At 47.4% G+C, this 8,486-nt stretch overlaps 1 long non-coding RNA gene across 1 annotated transcript; it reads left to right on the top strand.

Moving 5' to 3' along the window:
- The first annotated feature begins 4,572 nt into the window (after positions 1-4,572).
- Positions 4,573-7,636, top strand: LOC119301699. The gene is made up of 3 exons (XR_005147155.1): positions 4,573-4,860; positions 6,009-6,082; positions 7,603-7,636. It is a non-coding gene; the product is annotated as an uncharacterized LOC119301699 (long non-coding RNA).
- Positions 7,637-8,486: the final 850 nt, after the last annotated feature.

Below are 8,486 nucleotides of genomic sequence, written 5' to 3'. Positions count from 1 at the left end.
TACTATCGAGTGCCGAGGGTGATCCCTCATAACGCACTCCTGATGATAATTCTGTAGTGTAGCTATTCGGTCGTGGTCATCGAGGGTGATTTCCTCTTTCACCATTCCCGATACGGCTATGTCGTTCAACACCTCAAGTGTGAACCTCGAGGGTGGTCCCTCTTACGTTCACCTTGATGATTACATTGAGTGGAATCCTCCGGGGGTGATTCCTCGGGTTTTCCCCTTGATGTTTGGACACACGGTTACAATGACTTTACTTGAGACTTTGGTGAAAGTCGGGCAGGCCCGGAGAGCACCCGCAAGATAATGACATGGCACGACCGGGCATTCTGAGCCCTTGTCGTAAGTCCACGAGACGGGGCGACGGGGTCACTTTCGATCGTGAGTCTCTGCTCGTCTTCGCAAGCTCATAATACACTATGGTTTGGGTATTTGTTCTGAGTTGGCCCCTGGCCTTTACGCACTAACCACCACGCGAGAATAGATATGGGCCTCGACATCGCAGTATCAGCCGAAGCTTTGTCAGACGTCTAGTTCAGCAATGCGGCACGGTCAGATCATGCTGGCCATCCGAGGCGGTGCTGGTATCCACCCTGCTCGCAACGACCCGGAGTGCTGCGGGCGATGGGCCCAAGAACCCGGAGTGCTTAGGATGTAGACCGGCGGGGACCTCTCTGCTGAGCCTAGGTAGGGCAGCGACGTGTTGATCTTTCGAGGGCGGGCATTGACCCCAGAAAGGTGTGTCCGGCCAGAGTGATTGAGCGTGTTGGGTAACGTGGTGCACCCCTGCAGGGAAGTTAAATATTCGAATACCGTGTCCACGGTAATGGACGTTCAGACTTATATCCTGATCTTATAAAATTACAAATGGTTACTTGAGATATGTGGCTCCGGGATTGCTTTCTCGCAGGGAGTCGAGGAAGGATCTCTGGCATTAACGTTACAACATGCTTGTTAATTATAAACTGCTATTCTTTACTCTTCTACATGCTGCAAGATGCTCGGAGCTGCGTGAAGATGCTAGTCTTCGATAGGCTAGGTCTTCCCCCCTATTCTGGCATTCTGCAGTTCAGTCCACATATACAAACCTTCCATTTGATACCAGTGCATACTTAGTATAGACCTGATGCTTGCGAGTACTTTGGATGAGTACTCACGGTTGCTTTGCTACCCCCTTTTCCCCCTTGTTTCTTCTTTCCGGTTGATGCAACCAGATGGTGGATCCCTGGAGCCAAATGCCACCGCCGATGGATGCTGCTACGTGAAGACCGCCGACGACCAGGAGTAGTTAGGAGGTCCCAGGCAGGAGGCTTTGCCTGTTCGATCATTGTTGCTTTTGTGCTAGCCTTCTTAAGGCATCCTTGTTTAACTTATGTCTGTACTCAAATATTGTTGCTTCCGCTGACTCGTGTATCGAGCTTTTGTATTCGAGCCCTCGAGGCCCCTGGCTTGTAATATAAAGCTTGTATTATTTTTTTTGTGTCTAGAGTTGTGTTGTGATATCTTCCTGTGAGTCCCTGATCTTGATCGTACACATTTGCGTGTATGATTACTGTACGATTGAATCGGGGCGTCACAAGTTGGTATCAGAGCCGACTGCCTGTAGGATTCCCTTTTCCAACTCCTTGGCTGAAGTTGAGTCTAGTCGTTGAAAAACTGATTTGCTAACATGGCTATGTGGCTTACGGGCCCACGTCGCCATTGGGTGGTATTAGGATCTTTTATTCCTCGTCCTTACTCTAGGAATCTGATCTCTCTTCTATTCGGGTTAAATGATTTTGCTAACAACTCTAGGTTCTCATAAATACTTTCTCCCGGAGAGCCCCTCACTCCAGATGATTACTTGGTGCACCAGAAGATTTTAAGATACTCTCCGATGTTTTCCCGAGTCCCCTATGCCCTTCGCTGTTGCGATCCCTAGCATCAATAAATCCTTATACGTAACTACCTACATTTGTCGTTCATATCTTCATCCCCAGTTGCTCTTGTTATTACAAGATGCCATGAAATACTATTTGATCTTCCGAAAATACTCAGTAGCTATTGCTGTTGTTCCTCCTTATCTGATTGCATTATGGATACTTTCCATATGTCTGGCTATATTCACTAGCATCCTTTGTCATCGTAATTTCGAGCATTTGATTTGATATGTTTGTGAATGCTCGCGATCATCAGTCCTAGTTAGAATTCTTCCCTTTGGATCAGACGTCACCCCGGACATGAGCTGGTGTTCAGCAAATTAAACCTTGATTGATTGCCGATCCATGTCTATTCAACTCACTTGTCTATGATCAGAGCCTCTGCTTTTGATCCCCTGATTTGGAAATCATAATTCTCTTTGCATTCGAGCTTAGAATTAGTAAGTTGATCCTATATTTGATGTCCTTGCATTCTTTTTTCTTCTGGTTGAGTACTGATGCTCCCATCAGATCCTTTGTGAACCACCAGATCCTTTGTGGGGTTCTATCCGACAACGTCCTTCATATGCAGTAACTTGTGAGCTTCCTTGGATACATAATGCCTTTGGTAAATTGTATCCCCTGCTTTTGTCAACCATGCTCTGCTTCCGAGCTTGAGTTATTTATTCCTAAAGTTTGTGGTATGTGTTCCTAAGATGCCCCGATGGGTTGAACCTATGCCTTCCACAATCTGTGTGAACCTGAAAACTTCTACGGGTCATACTCTACTAGTGTTATGCTAGATAAAATCTGAACACTATGGCTTTGTCGAAAATGAGAAGCGAATGATAGGTTATGCATTGATGAAGTGGGAATCGACCTTGATCCTTTGCGTTCATGCCCATGGACCCGATGTGGAACTTATCATGGAAGCTTCTTGAAATAGTAATAATCCCTTTTTGATAAGTTCATCTTGTATCTATGTTTGGTCGTTTGCCACCGTGGTTCCGACCAGATTGTTCTACTTTGATCTCATTTCTCGGACAAGTTAAAGTACTTGTCTTCTGCAGATCTTTTCTTCTGTCCAACCTCTATCCGGTTCTACCTTCGAGTATTACCCTCTGGTATCTCGAGAATATCACGGAACTACGTAGCCTCTTATGAGTTCTTCATCCAGTATTACTTTTTTGCCGATTCCAATTTTCCACGTGTTCTGAGTTGTTAGACACTCGAGAACATCGATAACTAAATCAAGTCTACACTTTCCTTCCCATTGTTTCGTTTAACTTTTCTTGTAACCTAAAATATATGACCAGTGATAATTCCCTACTTATGTAAATGCCTCGATGTACAACTATGTCAGTAAGACCTTGTTACTATTGTTGATGACATTCCGGTAGCCACCGATGGACGAGAACTTTGCCTATTGGTCCGCCTCGTCTTAACGAGCAGGAAAGTGGTTCTCTTCGTCCCTCGCCCTTGGTACCAACGTTGTTGCCAACATAACTGTCAGGTTGTCCTCTGACCTGCCTTTCTATCATGACCATGCAAAATGTAACTCCTTCTTGCTTTTAACCCACATGGTGGGCCCATAACCCACAGTTCCACAGGATCGAAACCTGACTCTCCTGTACATCTCTGTCTTCTAAAACTGTTCCTTACGCTTGGTTTCGTATGTAATTCGTGAGCCACCTTCCTTGTGATATGTTCTGGTATCAGATGCAATACTTATTCCCATTGCTATGAACCGCTTTCACCCTCTGTTTCAGGCAACGAACAGTTGCCTACCCGGTTGAAGCTCCTTATTGCACCTCCTTACCTTGCTCTCGATAACTTGCTTGAATTTCAACTCGAGAGATGCCTCTATGCCACGTTCACCGAGATAGGCCCCAAGTACCTATCTTGTGTTGAGCTTCGTCCTTTCCGAGTCTTTCCCCCTTACTCCACCCCTTAAATCTCGGGACGAGATTTCTTGTAGTGGAGGAGATTTGTAACACCCTGAGAATCATGCCACAGTAATCTCCCACTAATCATTCCATTGTCATCATGATTACCTTGCTAATTGCCACTTGTCCAAAACATCAAGTTCAAAATCAAATTTAAATTGCAAGTCAAACATTTATTTCTCCAAACAAAGAAGCAAAAATGTTCGAGATGTTGAAAATAATGCCCAAGTAATTGTCATGAAGAAATCAACTCAAATTGGGTTTCTAAAATGGCCATAGCAATATTTTGGTGGACCAGCAAACATTTAATTTGGTTGTTTAAAATTCCAACAAGTAGTCTCACATTTCACAAACCACTTTAAACTTTGTGGGCCTCTCCAAAATAATGACCACAATTTGTGTGACAAGTTTCATGTTGAACAAAAATCATTTGGTAATAAGTTAAAATGTTAAACGATGGTGAAATGAATATGCAGTAAAGTAAAAAAAAAAAGGGAAAAGACTAAAATCCTACTGTGTCTTTGGGCCGCATGTGACCACAGTGCCCATGGCCCAGCCTACCACGGCCTTTTCCCCCTTCCTCTGTTCCTCTGTACAGACAAGAGACAGGGGCCATGGCGTGGCACGCATCCACCCCCACCATGGCCACTGCCGTCGTCATGTCGAGCATCCCGCGGCCCTCCTGGTGGATAAGAACGTCGTCGGCCCCCTGGCGAACCCTAGCGCCCACTTTCCCCTCTCCCTCGCTCGCTTATCCTCCCCAACGCGAACCCGACGTTGTCGTCGCCATGGCCAACCTAGCCTGCGTGTTCCTCGTCATCCTCGCTGGCAAGGAGCTTGTTCAAAAGCTCTGTCTGCCTCTGCTGCTTCCATTACGAGGTTCGGATTGAGCCGGGCGCCTTCGCATCGCGGGGATCGAGCCCATCTTCAACCTCCGTTCGCCGCCGTGCGACGCGTCGACCCGCGCGTCTCCGATAGTCCCCGGCCTCGTCGAGCCTCCATCAAGCTCCACTGTGAGTCGCCGTCGTTTCTCCCTATCCCCTTGCTTGATTTGGCCATCCCTGGCGCTGTTGCCGCAAGGCCGAGCTCCGGCCACCGTCGGGCTTGCGCGTAGGCATCGCTCCAGCCATCCCCTGCCTCGGCCGCTTGCGCCATTAGATGTGCCGCTGCAAGCTGAACCCGTAGGCTCAAACCACGCCTCAAATGGCCGTCGGAGGCTCCCGTTTGATCGTCGCCGCCGCCGTTGTGCACCGCCGCCGGCCGTCGTTCGTTTGGTCAACTCCGGTCGCTCTCCCGCTCCGCCTATTGCTGCCGCCCTGCTGCTTCTTCTCCTAGCGCCGCGGCGTTGCTTGCGCTGCTGCTGCTCTACGTATTGATGCTGATCTGCTCCTTGCTGCCGCTGCTTGCTGATACTTTGTTTTTGCTGCATACTAGATACTGCCCGTGAATGCATGCTCTTGCCGCTGCTGGCCGTGGCCGCCATGCACACCCGTGCGTGTGTGCCCAAGAACACCAATGGTTGGATTGGGCCATGGCCGCTGGAGTTACCCCCTGTTTAGACTAGATGATAGTTAGTGTTTAGATTAGTATACATACAGATGACATGCGGGTCCCCTAGAGATTAAAATAAATAACCAAAATAATTTTAGCATCTGTCTATGACAGCGGGTCCCGCTAACACTGTTGACTTTGACCGGTCAACTCTGACTGGGCTGTTGACTGGGTCAACTGGACCCCCTGGACCACATGTCATTCCTTGTGTACACCTTTGTGTACACCGGGCTGGGTACCCGTAGCATTTTAATCTTCATTTTGAATTAAAAATAATTTTGAAATATTGTTTAAACTTCGGAAATTCATAAAAAATTAACCGTAGCTCGGATGAAAATGTTTTCTACATGAAAGTTGTTCAGAACGACGATACGAATCCGAATACGCGATCCGTTCATCTATCACGTCCCTAGAATAGCAAACATTGAACTTTTCCCCTCCAGTTCATCTGTCTAACAGACGTCCGGAACCGGGAAAACTTTCCCGGATGTTTTCCCCCTTCGCCAGTATCGCCTAGCACCGCGTTCGAACACCTCTAGCCCCGCTTATTGTCGTGTTATGCTTATGTTTGTGTGTATTTACTGTTTCTTCCCCCTCTTCTCTCCGGTAGACCCCGAGACCGCTGCTGATGCCCCTGTGATCGACTACGTCGACGACGACTCTCCTTCTTGTTTGAGCAACCAGGTAAGCCCCCCCCTTTGATCATCCTGATATCGCCCATTCTATACTCTCATGCTTGCATTAGATTTTGCTACTGTTATTGTTTGCTCCTATTCTAATGCATAGCCTGCTTTTGTACCTGCTATTGTTACGTACCTGCTTATCCTAAACTACTTAGTATAGGTTGGCTAGTGATCCATCAGTGACCCCCCCACTTGTCCTTGTTGCCCCTGCTTCATCATCGACGCCTCGATGGACGTGATCGATGAACAGAGCCCGACACCTCACATCACATCACGCCCCTTTTGTTGCTCGACTATGCAGAGCTACTATCGGGTGCCGAGGGTGATCCCTCATAACGCACTCCTGATGATAATTCTGTAGTGTAGCTATTCGGTCGTGGTCATCGAGGGTTATTTCCTCTTTCACCATTCCCGATATAGCTCTGTCGTTCAACACCTCAAGTGTGAACCTCGAGGGTGGTCCCTCTTACGTTCACCTTGATGATTACATTGAGTGGAATCCTCCGGGGGTGATTCCTCGGGTTTTCCCCTTGATGTTTGGACACACGGTTACAATGACTTTACTTGAGACTTTGGTGAAAGTCGGGCGGGCCCGGAGAGCACCCGCAAGATAATGACGTGGCACGGCCGGGCATTCTGAGCCCTTGTCGTAAGTCCACGAGACGGGGCGACGGGGTCACTTTCGATCGTGAGTCTCTGCTCGTCTCCGTAAGCTAATAATACACTATGGTTTGGGTATTTGTTCTGAGTTGGCCTCTGGCCTTTACGCACTAACCACCACACGAGAATGGATATGGGCCTCGACATCGCAGTATTAGCCGAAGCTTTGTCAGACGTCCAGTTCAGCAGTGCGGCACGGTCCGATCGTGCTGGCCATCCGAGGCGGTGCTGGTATCCACCCTGCTTGCAACGACCCAGAGTGCTGCGGGCGATGGTCCCAAGACCCCGGAGTGCTTAGGATGTAGACCGGCGGGGACCTCTCTGCTGAGCCTAGGTAGGGCAGCGACGTGTTGATCTTCCGAGGGCGGGCATTGACCCCAGAAAGGTGTGTCCGGCCAGAGTGATTGAGCGTGTTGGGTAACGTGGTGCACCCCTGCAGGGAAGTTAAATATTCGAATACCGTGTCCACGGTAATGGACGTTCAGACTTATATCCTGATCTTATAAAATTACAAATGGTTACTTGAGATATGTGGCTCCGGGATTGCTTTCTCGCAGGGAGTCGATGAAGGATCTCTGGCATTAACGTTACAACATGCTTGTTAATTATAAACTGCTATTCTTTACTCTTCTACATGCTGCAAGATGCTCGGAGCTGCATGAAGATGCTAGTCTTCGATAGGCTAGGTCTTCCCCCCTATTCTGGCATTCTGCAGTTCAGTCCACATATACAAACCTTCCATTTGATACCAGTGCATACTTAGTATAGACCTGATGCTTGCGAGTACTTTGGATGAGTACTCACGGTTGCTTTGCTACCCCCTTTTCCCCCTTCTTTCTTCTTTCCGGTTGATGCAACCAGATGGTGGATCCCTGGAGCCAGATGCCACCGCCGATGGATGCTGCTACGTGAAGACCGCCGACGACCAGGAGTAGTTAGGAGGTCCCAGGCAGGAGGCTTTGCCTGTTCGATCATTGTTGCTTTTGTGCTAGCCTTCTTAAGGCATCCTTGTTTAACTTATGTCTGTACTCAAATATTGTTGCTTCCGCTGACTCTCGTGTATCGAGCTTTTGTATTCGAGCCCTCGAGGCCCCTGGCTTGTAATATAAAGCTTGTATTATTTTATTTGTGTCTAGAGTTGTGTTGTGATATCTTCCCGTGAGTCCCTGATCTTGATCGTACACATTTGCGTGTATGATTACTGTACGATTGAATCGGGGAGTCACAGCTGCAGATTTGAGGATCCCGGAGACTCGATCATCCTTCTATGATGGTGAGCCTATGCCTTGGAAGATGGACAACATGCCTACATCATCAACAACTCCATCATCACCACCTATGAAGAAAGAGACATAAACACATGGTTATGGGCACTCCCCATGGCAACTGCCAAGCTTGGGGGAGGTGTCCCGATATTGTATCACCATCACACTTCTATCTTTACCGTTTTCTTAGTTCGGTCCTTTTGGTTATATCTTGATCTAGTAGAATAAAGTTTTAGTATGATCTAGCTTTTAGTTTCGTTTTGATCTCTATCTATGTAATCGAGTCTGTGAGCTATATGTAATAAAGATTAGTTTTGAGTCAAGGGCTTTGCTATCTTGCTATGCTCTTGAGGAAAAAAAAGAGAGAATAAAAAAGAAATAAAAAGATCATATTGATCTTATGGAGAGTAATGACTTCACATATAAAGAGTATGATGAATAAAAGTTGTTGAGAGTTGACAAACATAGTTTTGGTCAACG

This window comes from Triticum dicoccoides, chromosome 1B, assembly GCF_002162155.2.
Source record: "Triticum dicoccoides isolate Atlit2015 ecotype Zavitan chromosome 1B, WEW_v2.0, whole genome shotgun sequence".
NCBI classification, from domain to species: Eukaryota; Viridiplantae; Streptophyta; class Magnoliopsida; order Poales; family Poaceae; genus Triticum; species Triticum dicoccoides.
This window is presented reverse-complemented; position numbering and strand designations above follow the sequence as displayed.